Here is a 10361-nt window from a genome sequence, read left to right as displayed (position 1 = left end):
GTGGTAGATGAGGACGTGGTGGCGCACACACATTTGTGCGATGGCGACCTTGGGACGAGACCCGGCACGAGCGCAGGTGTACTCAAGGTCGAACCCAACCACCTTCTACTTCTCCTCGGCAAGCAACAACTCCATGATGTGGATGGAGTGCTCCACCCAGACCGGGTCGTTGGTGTACACCACGAGAGGTCCGTGAACTTCTGTGCGTGTACACCACGACATGCATGGTGAACCGCTGCTTGTCGTCAGCAGCCGCTCGGAGCGCCATTGGAGCCACGCAGGATGCCCTCTAAGAATTTCTCGTGGTGGTGTGTTTCTTGCAATGGTGGGGCACGATCGAAAGGTTGAAGAGACACAAGGGTTAAATGGCCACTGTAATAAATGGGGACTTGCCGGCCTATAATCGTCATTTCTTGTCACGGTGTTCATAGCGGGGGATTCCAGTGCACACTTGACAACACCACACCGCACGCGTTTTGTTTGACCACGCGTGGGCTCGAAGATGCGCCAAATGTATCGTCAGTGAGCCTGTTGCCACGCTACCGCGCAGTTTATTGTGCTAGCTTCCCTCCCGCCTAGTTTTGCCATGCCTCGACTAGAAGGGGACAAATCGTGGGCGTTTATTAGCAAAAAGCTTTGTAAAAATAAAGTGTGTGGAATGAGTTCGGTCAAAAGTTTAGCCATGGGTGATGAGGTCAAAGTTACATAGAAGGGTGATGATGAACACTCAAGTGCGATAATTAATTTTGCGCTCTACAGGGCACATGGTTGAGGAAACCAACTGTGTGCAATAATGTCGAAGATTGCAGTCGAGTTAGTTATACATATAGTGTGTTGTGAGACCGACAAGGTAAACAGATTCGTGAATGGTTAATAAAATCTAAGACCACTGCATATTAAAGTCAAAATGGTGCTACCAATATATGAGTCTCATACGATGCCATTTCAACATTGTACCACAAAAGCTCGAAATATTACAAGGTTCAAATTCCAGAGTTATATGGCTCAAATTCAAAGATTACAAGGTTCAAACTGATATTAGAAATGAAATTCAGCTCATCAGCTGCAAACGCTCACGCTGATCTGCTAAACATGGATATTAGAGAGGTTCAAACTAATATTACCAGTTCTAAGTCTGGATTCGGAACCTCATAATTTTTGCAAAGGGGCCCGCCACTGAGAAGTCATGTATGGGGTTGACACGATGACTTCCGATTACTTTGTCATCTGAAGTTCCAGATCGAAATTCAGTATTTTTGAGGCCTATTCCATTCCGCCGCACGCACTGGCGCTGATCAACAAACCATTCATTTTTGCGAAATAAATGTAGGGCAAACCTTATTACCTTCAGCATCTTTGCTCTCAAAACAAAGAACCTAGCGAATATAATCTCCTGTAAGATCCCTCGGTAGGACTTCAAAGTAATTTCTGAGAGATGCAAATCTAGGCATTCGACGTGATTGTTATATTGTATCACATTATCCACCACTGGGCCTAATCTTAACTGCAAAATAAGAAAATGTGTTAGTGCCTACATGCAGTTTTGAACACTACTATAGGCCTATTTGATTTGCAGGATTTGTGAAATGCACTAACATGCCATCTTCAATCTAACATGATTAACATGGGCATTTGATTACATTCTAGAAAAATGTAGCTTTCTTCACAAGAGGTTGGAGTGGATGAAAAGTTCCCTAAGAAAACTAGTATAGATGAATCGAAAGGAGAAATGCTTATGGATTGTAACCATATGGATCAAGCAACCAATATGGGGGGGGGGGGCGAACATGTATGTACTGAAATCCTCCAAAAGAATCTTTCAGAAATCGTAGTACATTGGCATTGTAAACTTGGAAAAAGGTGTCACATATTGAACTCCCTTATGGTTAACATTTAACGCGAAAGGAACGTCACCTCTATATATAGCTTCTCCAGGCACGGAAAGCATCTCAGGAAACTGACAACTTGCTCCAGGTTGGGGCCGATAGATTCTAGTGCCAAGACCTTCACTATGCGTAGTTTTGGGGTCAAGCTTGTCGGAATCATTTTCTGGATGACAATAAACAAACATCTTCAAAATTACAAATACTGTTAATTTGTAGAAGGATAGGTAGAAGGCGGCTATTGTACCTGAATTGGTGTGGATCCAATAACAAGTTTGGAGTATTTGTCAGACGAGTAGCCCACCACTATCAATTTCGGCACAGAAATAACATTGATTCCTGTTGGACCTTCTTGATCAACTACAAGTAATCTCTCAAGTGCAGGTGTGTCCTCAATGACAATACCGTGGTACACATCTTTTGATGTCTTCCTACTGCACCCGCAACACACATAAATAGTCCGGAGAGTCATGGAGGTGATGTGGAAGCTACTCAACCCATTGATCGCATGAAGATGAAGTTACTCAAGTGCAGTACAGCCATGGAGCAGGCACTCCATGTCAACATTTGGGAGGCAGATGGCAACAAGCTCAAGGTGCTTCAGTTGTGGTTGAATAAGAGCGGGCGCGTCATTAAGGGGGATGACAGTTCCTGAACTTGGCGACGCGCAGCGTGGGCGCGAGGCGGAGCGCGGACGTTGGCAGTGAGCACATACGCCCATCATTAAAAGTGAGTTCCTCGAGCTGATCTAGGGCAGGGGATCGGAACCAGTCGTCAAGCTTGGCTCGGTCCTTGCCGTTGGAATGGAACTTGTCCCATTCTAAGGCCTCCGGTTGGGCCAAGGTGACTGTCGAGTGTAGCGACCAGACCTCAAACAGTCTGATCTCTGTGCTCCGGTGTCATCCCTGGATCAGTAATGCTGACACCACACAGTACTCGGAGGATTTATAGCAGAGTAGCAATCACACACTTATTACATCGAGTGTCTCAAAAGAGAATTTAATACAATAAATATGGCTTAAGGCCATCTAATAACGATAACAGCGGAAGGCTTGGAAGATAGGTGAGTCCATCAACTCCAACGGCATCACTGAGTATAGAACCACGACCTAAAAAGTCCTTAATCATCGTCTGAAAAGTCTGCAACATTAACGTTGCAGCCGGAAAACGGGTCAGCACATGGAATATGCTGGCAATGTAACACATACAGAGTAATGGAATGAAACATCTATACTACATGCATATTTGGCTGGTGGAAAGCTCTATGGTTACAGCTTTGCGTAAAGCCAATTTTTCCCTACTTCAAAGGAATAAAATTTAATTACTATCATGGTGGTTGTTAAACATTGAGAATGGTTGACAGCATTCTCAATCCCAATTAAGCATCATCATTAAACATAACCCAACAAAATTAATTTAGAGTAACATGTTGAGATTCACATGATAATCCAGGTACTAGATACTCAAGATGTCCATAACCGGGGACACGGCTAATCATGATTAGTTTATTACACTCTGCAGAGGTTTGCGCACTTTTGCCCACAAGACTCGATCGCCTCCGTTTGGTTTCTCGCACTAAAGGGTGTTTGAGAAGACGGATGGCCGAGACATTGTCTTTCAGAAGCGCTAGCACCTTACGATCGGGTAGACCGTACCACCTACATCCCCTACATCTGCTAGTCTACCACTGTATGAGTTCGCACAACTTAGTCAACTATGCTAGAGCCCATAATAGCTTGTGGCTGCACACGGAAGTTTCTAGTATGAATAGTCGCATGATCCCTTTGAGCCTGGGTGGCGGTCCAAAAGAAAAACAGGCAAGTCCTGGAATACCCAGGTGCCTCAATCCACCCAGATGTGTGTTTAAGTTGCCACCTTAGATAAACCATTAATTAACAATCTCACATCTGTCATGGATATCACTCACCCAATCCACGTCTGCTAGCATAGCATGGCATAATAAGCAAACGTAGAAGTAACTCCAAAGGTTTGATAATAACAGGTAATAGGTACTACCTCATCTACTTCCCATCCCACAATTTAATTAGATCCTAATCATGCAATGTGTGAGGATTGATCTAATGCAATAAAACTGGGTTGTAGAAAAGGTATGATCAAAGTGTTACTTGCCTTGCTGATGATCGGCGAAACCTAATGATTCGAAGTAACAAGCGGCGCACTCCGGGTATTCTATCGCAGACAAACAAACAAGAATACAATAAGTACTCATCTAATGCATAGGTAAAACTCAAATAAGAGATCTAACCAGAAGGTTCAACTTAAGAACTCCGGTTTGCAAAAAGAATCAAATCGAACGAAGCAACGAAAGTCAAACGGCGAAAGAAAACACTTCGTTGTAGTAATCTGGTTCTAGGGAAAATTTTACAGTAGCAAAAACATGTTTAAGTTGGTTAAATGGATAGAGGGTTTCGAGACGAATCCCTAGGCGCTTGAATCGCCTAATTCCGATAAACGAGCGAAAAGTTATACCAAAACAAAAATCGGATCAGAAATCGTGATCAGAAAAATCACGGATTTAATCCGAGAAAAAGAAAAACAACGAACGCCGAAAATATTATTTTTTTTCTCTCTTTTTTTAACGACGACACGGAAAATGAGGCGCGACGAACCTCGGCGGCGGGATCCGGCGGCGGCGGCGGGCAAGGGTTTCCCCCGGGGTGGGCTGCCCCGGCTTATAAAGGCCCCCTGATAGAGGCTAAGGTGTCCGATGTTTCGATGAGATGGTGGCTATCGTTTTCTGTGGGAGTCGACCTTGACGATCCGACTACGAACGTGCGAGACGTCGCGCCTTAGCAATCGCTAAACCAACTTCCGAGGGTTATTGACCACGCCGGAGCACGATCAACCTAACCACGAGGGTCTGTTTCCTGCGAGCAAACGAAGAACAAGCAAGAAACTGAGATTGCAATCTGGATATTGCGAATATAAGATGAAAGCTTTATTGATCAAGGTGGGGTTCTGTGACGTCTTGGTCTGGTTGTTGGACACAAACGAAGTATGCGAAGTTGCAGCTATGGCAAACTTTTAATCTAAACAAAACCCCAAAGTCTAAACGACGCCCTAAGGGCTGTATATATGGAGGAAGAGGGGGGAATTTCGTGGCCCTTGAGGGTGGGGTCCGAAACCAAACCTAACTCTTGTTTCCCCACACATACGGACTCTAAAAATAGCCTATACTTAAGTATTTCGAAATTACATGGGCCTGGCGCATTAATAAGGTGACGCAGCACCTAGAATAGCCTATGGACGAATATTATGAAGTGGCATCTTGTATATTTCGTCCAAGGCTTCATGCACTCCTTATGGCGGCTTCAAAGTCCTGAAATCATCACTTGTAACTCCGTTCTTGATCCCCTTGCGCATGCCCTCAACTCCATGCGTGTTCTTGCTCCAATGTTCATCCTTCTCCAAGCTAGGCCCTTCATTTGTAAGCAAAACAAATGTATCCAATTTAGGCAGCATCATAATCTCATGAACATTAGAATCAATACCAAGAAACGGAAGTACCTGGTAATTTAATTGGCGTGCGCAAGCTCTAGTAATTGGTCCAGTATATGTAACAGTAGGGGCTGTGGGTGTAACAATGGTATTGATGTCCTCCTCATCCTCCCCTTCTTGAAATGAAGTCGTCCTCGACGGAAGCGCATCTTCCTCACCCAAATAAGGCTTCAAATCTGCAATGTTAAAAGTGGGACTAACCCCAAAATCTACAGGTAGCTCAAGTTTATATGCATTATCATTTATTTTCTCTAACACCTTAAAAGGACCATCAACACGTGGCATTAGCTTTGATTTGCGCAGATTAGGAAATCTATCTTTACGCAAATGTAACCAAACAAGATCTCCAGGCGCAAACACAACATGTTTTCTACCCTTATCTCCAGCAAGTTTATATTTAGCATTCATACGTTCAATGTTTTCCTTAGTTAACTCATGCATTTTTAAAATCAATTCAGAACGTTCTTTAGCATCAAAATTAACCTTCTCTGAAGATGGAAGAGGCAACAAATCAATAGGTGCACGAGGTAGGAAACCATACACAATTTCAAAAGGGCACATCTTAGTAGTAGAATGCAATGAACGATTATAAGCAAATTCAATATGAGGCAAGCATTCTTCCCACATTTTCTTGTTATTCTTCAAAACAGCCCTAAGCATAGTAGACAATGTTCTATTGACTACTTCAGTTTGTCCATTAGTTTGGGGGTGACAAGTAGTACTAAAAAGCAGCTTAGTCCCCAACTTAGCCCACAAACATCTCCAAAAGTGGCTAAGAAATTTAGTATCACGATCTGAAACAATAGTATTTGGCACACCATGTAAGCGAATAATTTCACGAAAGAACAAATCAGCAACATTAACGGCATCATTGCTTTTATGACATGGTATAAAGTGTGCCATTTTCGAGAACCTATCCACGACAACAAATATGCTATCCCTCCCCTTCTTTGTTCGAGGTAAACCTAAAACAAAGTCCATAGATATATCCTCCCAAGGAACACTAGGTACAGGCAAAGGCATATATAAACCATGAGGATTGAGTCGTGACTTAGCTCTTTGACATGTAGTGCAGCGAGCAACAAAACGCTCAACATCCCGTCTCATCTTTGGCCAAAAGAAATGTGTAGCAAGTATATCCTTCGTCTTCTTGACGCCAAAGTGTCCCATTAATCCTCCTCCATGCGCCTCCTGCAACAACAAAAGACGAACGGAGCTAGCTGGAATGCATAGCTTGTTAGCACGAAACACAAATCCATCGTTAAGAACGAATTTGTTCCAAGTTCTCCCTTCCTTACAATTCTTCAATACATCTTTAAATTCAGCATCATGAACATATTGATCTTTGATGGTCTCCAAACCAAATATTTTAAAGTCAAGTTGTGAAAGCATAGTATAACGACGAGACAAGGCATCAGCAATAACATTTTCTTTACCCTTCTTGTGTTTAATGACATAAGGGAAAGTCTCAATGAATTCAACCCATTTAGCATGTCTACGGTTCAGTTTTGCTTGACTTTTAATGTGTTTCAAAGATTCATGATCAGAATGTATAACAAATTCCTTGGGCCATAAATAATGTTGCCATGTTTCTAAGGTCCGAACAAGAGCATATAATTCTTTATCATAAGTAGAATAGTTCAGACTAGGCCCACTCAATTTTTCAGAAAAGTATGCAACAGGTTTTCCATTCTTGTAATAACACACCTCCTAATCCAATTCCACTAGCATCACATTCAAGCTCAAAAGTCTTATTGAAATTAGGAAGTTGGAGTAAAGGAGCATGTGTCAACTTATCTTTCAATACCGTGAAGGCTTCTTCCTGTGCAATACCCCAAACAAAAGGCACATCCTTCTTTGTAAGCTCGTTGAGAGGTGCAGCAATGGTGCTGAAATCTCTCACAAAACGCCTATAGAAACCAGCGAGGCCAAGGAAACTCCTCACTTGTGTGACCGTTTTGGGCTGCGGCCAACTCTCAATAGCTTCAATCTTGGCTTTATCAACTTCAATTCCCTGTGGAGTAACAACATAGCCAAGAAAAGATACTCGGTCGGTGCAAAAGGTGCACTTTCCAAGGTTTCCAAACAAACGTGCATCACATAGAGCAATAAAACCAGCACGTAAATGTTCCAAATGTTCCTCCAAAGATTTGCTATAAATCAATATGTCATCAAAGTAAACTACCACAAATCGTCCAATGAAAGCACGTAAAACTTCGTTCATTAACCTCATGAAAGTACTAGGTGCATTAGTTAACCCAAAAGGCATGACTAACCACTCATATAATCCAAACTTAGTTTTAAATGCTGTTTTCCATTCATCTCCCAATTTCATACGAATTTGATGGTATCCACTACGCAAATCAACTTTGGAGAATATTGTAGAGCCACTCAATTCATCAAGCATATCATCTAGCCTAGGAATAGGATGACGATAACGAATAGTAATATTATTTATGCCTCTACAATCAACGCACATACGCGACGTACCATCCTTTTTCGGCACTAAAATGATAGGAACAGCACAAGGACTAAGGGATTCGCGTATATAACCTTTGTCGAGCAGTTCTTGTACTTGACGCATAATCTCCTTCCTCTCCTCTGGATTGGTACGGTATGGTGCACGGTTGGGTAGCGAAGCACCGGGAATTAAGTCAATTTGATGCTCAATCCCTCGAATAGGTGGTAATCCCGGTGGCACGTCTTGTGGAAAGATGTCAGCAAACTCCTGCAAAATGTTAGTGACAGCAGGGGGCAAAGAGGAAGGCACGTCCTCTAATGAAAATAATGCATCTTTGCACACAAAAGCATAGCAAAAAGATTTGCTGAAATCTAGCTCATCAATATCAGATTTGGTGGCAAGTAAACATGCACTTTTCAATTTAATTTCAGAAACAACAGTAGATGGTTTATTATTAGGCTTCATTTGGTGCTCAAATTCTTTTGCCACAATCTGATTTTCACTCTTATTTGTCTCCTGTTTTGCTTTATTAGCTCTATTAATATCATCTTTCAAAATGGAATCAGGAGTCATAGGAAGCAAAGTAATATTTTTATCGTTATGAACAAGATTATACTGATTGTTTCTACCATGGTGTACAGAATTTTTATCAAATTGCCATGGTATACCAAGTAATAAGGAACATGCTTGCATAGGTACCACATCACAATCAACATAATCAGCATATGTAGAGATACTAAAATGCACACGAACAGTACGTGTTACCTTAACCTTGCCGCTGTTGTTGAACCATTGGATGTAGTAAGGATGTGGATGTGGTATTGTGGTGAGAGATAGCTTCTCCACCATCTCCATGCTAGCCAAGTTATTGCAGCTCCCTCCATCTATGATCACGCGAACAGAACGTTCCTTCACAACTCCCTTTGTATGGAACAAATTATGCCTCTGATTTTGCTCAGCTTGTGTAACCTGCACACTCAAAACACGTTGAGCAACTAAACATTCATACCTGTCAGCATCTTCAGGAGCCATGTATTGCGTCTCATGATCAGAATCGTCTCCACCGTGTTCGTCACGTGTAATAAGAGCCAAAGTCTCCTCATCATAGTCACTAGCGGACTCATACCCACCATCCTCAGTAACAATCATCACACGCTTAGATGGGCATTCTCTCGCATAATGACCTCCACCCTTGCAACGTCGACAAATAATATCATGTGTTTGCCCTGTTGATGCCATGGATGAAGAAGAGCTCTTTGCAGGCCCAGAAGGTGTGCTCTTGGCAGATAGTGGTGATTGTGCCTGCTTTATTGTATCACGGTTGGAGGTGGCAGCCGACGGAGGCGCCGGTGTAGCAGAACGTGTGGAAGTAGATGGTGCACGTGGTGTCCATGATGAAGGTCGACCTGCAGAAAAGTTAGTCCGCGCCAATGCCTATCGATCATGCACTTCACGTTCAGCTTTACAAGCAAGATGGAATAAACGAGTGATATTCTTATACTCCTTATACTCTAGAATCATCTGAATCTCTCTATTTAATCCACCCATAAAACGTGCAAGCATAGCTTCATTCTCCTCAACAATACCACATCTAATCATGCCAGTTTGTAATTCCTGATAATATTCTTCTACAGAATTTTTTCCCTGTCTTAAGCGCTGCAATTTTTGAAGTAATTCACGTTGATAATATGGTGGAACCCAACGAGTACGCATAGCAGTTTTCAAAGCAGCCCAAGTAGCCGGAATAGGATATAATCTACAATGCTCAGACCACCAAACACATGCAAAACTAGTGAATGCACAAACAGCAGCAGGAACACGTCTCTCCTCGGGATATTGTAAACATGTAAATCATTGTTCAGTTTCTAACTCCCAAGTAAGATATATATCAGGAACATATCTACCCTCAAATGGTGGAATATTCAATTTTAGTTTAGGGAGATGGTCATGATCTCGTACCTGAGGGTGAGCCCTACCATTGCCATTATTTGCATGTGGACGACTTGGTGGTTGCTGCGCTGGTGGTGGCACGTAGTTCTAATTTTGATCAACCTCATCCTCATAATCTCCCACATAATCATCCTCCTCCACATCAGCAGTAGGAGCCACAGAAGTATCAACAGCAGCACCAGCAGTTTGGCCCGACTGAAGAGGGACACGGCTCGCTCGGTGGAGGGCTGTTTCCCGACGTGGAGGTAGTCGGTGTTGTTGCTGTTGTTGCAGAGGTGCGGCAGGAGCAGCCGGTGGTGGTGGTGGAAAACGCGAAAGCAATTCAGCAAACTTGTTATCGAGCTTTGTTTCAAACGTCTTCTCCATGCCATCTATCTTCTCCATGGCCTCTTCAAATCTGTTTATCACATCTTGCACCTGTACACTCATCATTTGCTGAAACGTATCATGAAGCTCCTTGTTCGTCAAGTTCTCCCAGTCAGTCTCGTCGGATTGTGATCCTGGCATGGTTAGCAGCAATAGAAACACACAAGAATATGATCCTACAG

The sequence above is a fragment of the Triticum dicoccoides genome, chromosome 5A (assembly GCF_002162155.2).
Source record: "Triticum dicoccoides isolate Atlit2015 ecotype Zavitan chromosome 5A, WEW_v2.0, whole genome shotgun sequence".
Lineage (NCBI taxonomy): Eukaryota > Viridiplantae > Streptophyta > Magnoliopsida > Poales > Poaceae > Triticum > Triticum dicoccoides.
The sequence above is the reverse complement of the archived record's forward strand: the minus strand, read 5'-3'. Positions refer to the sequence as shown.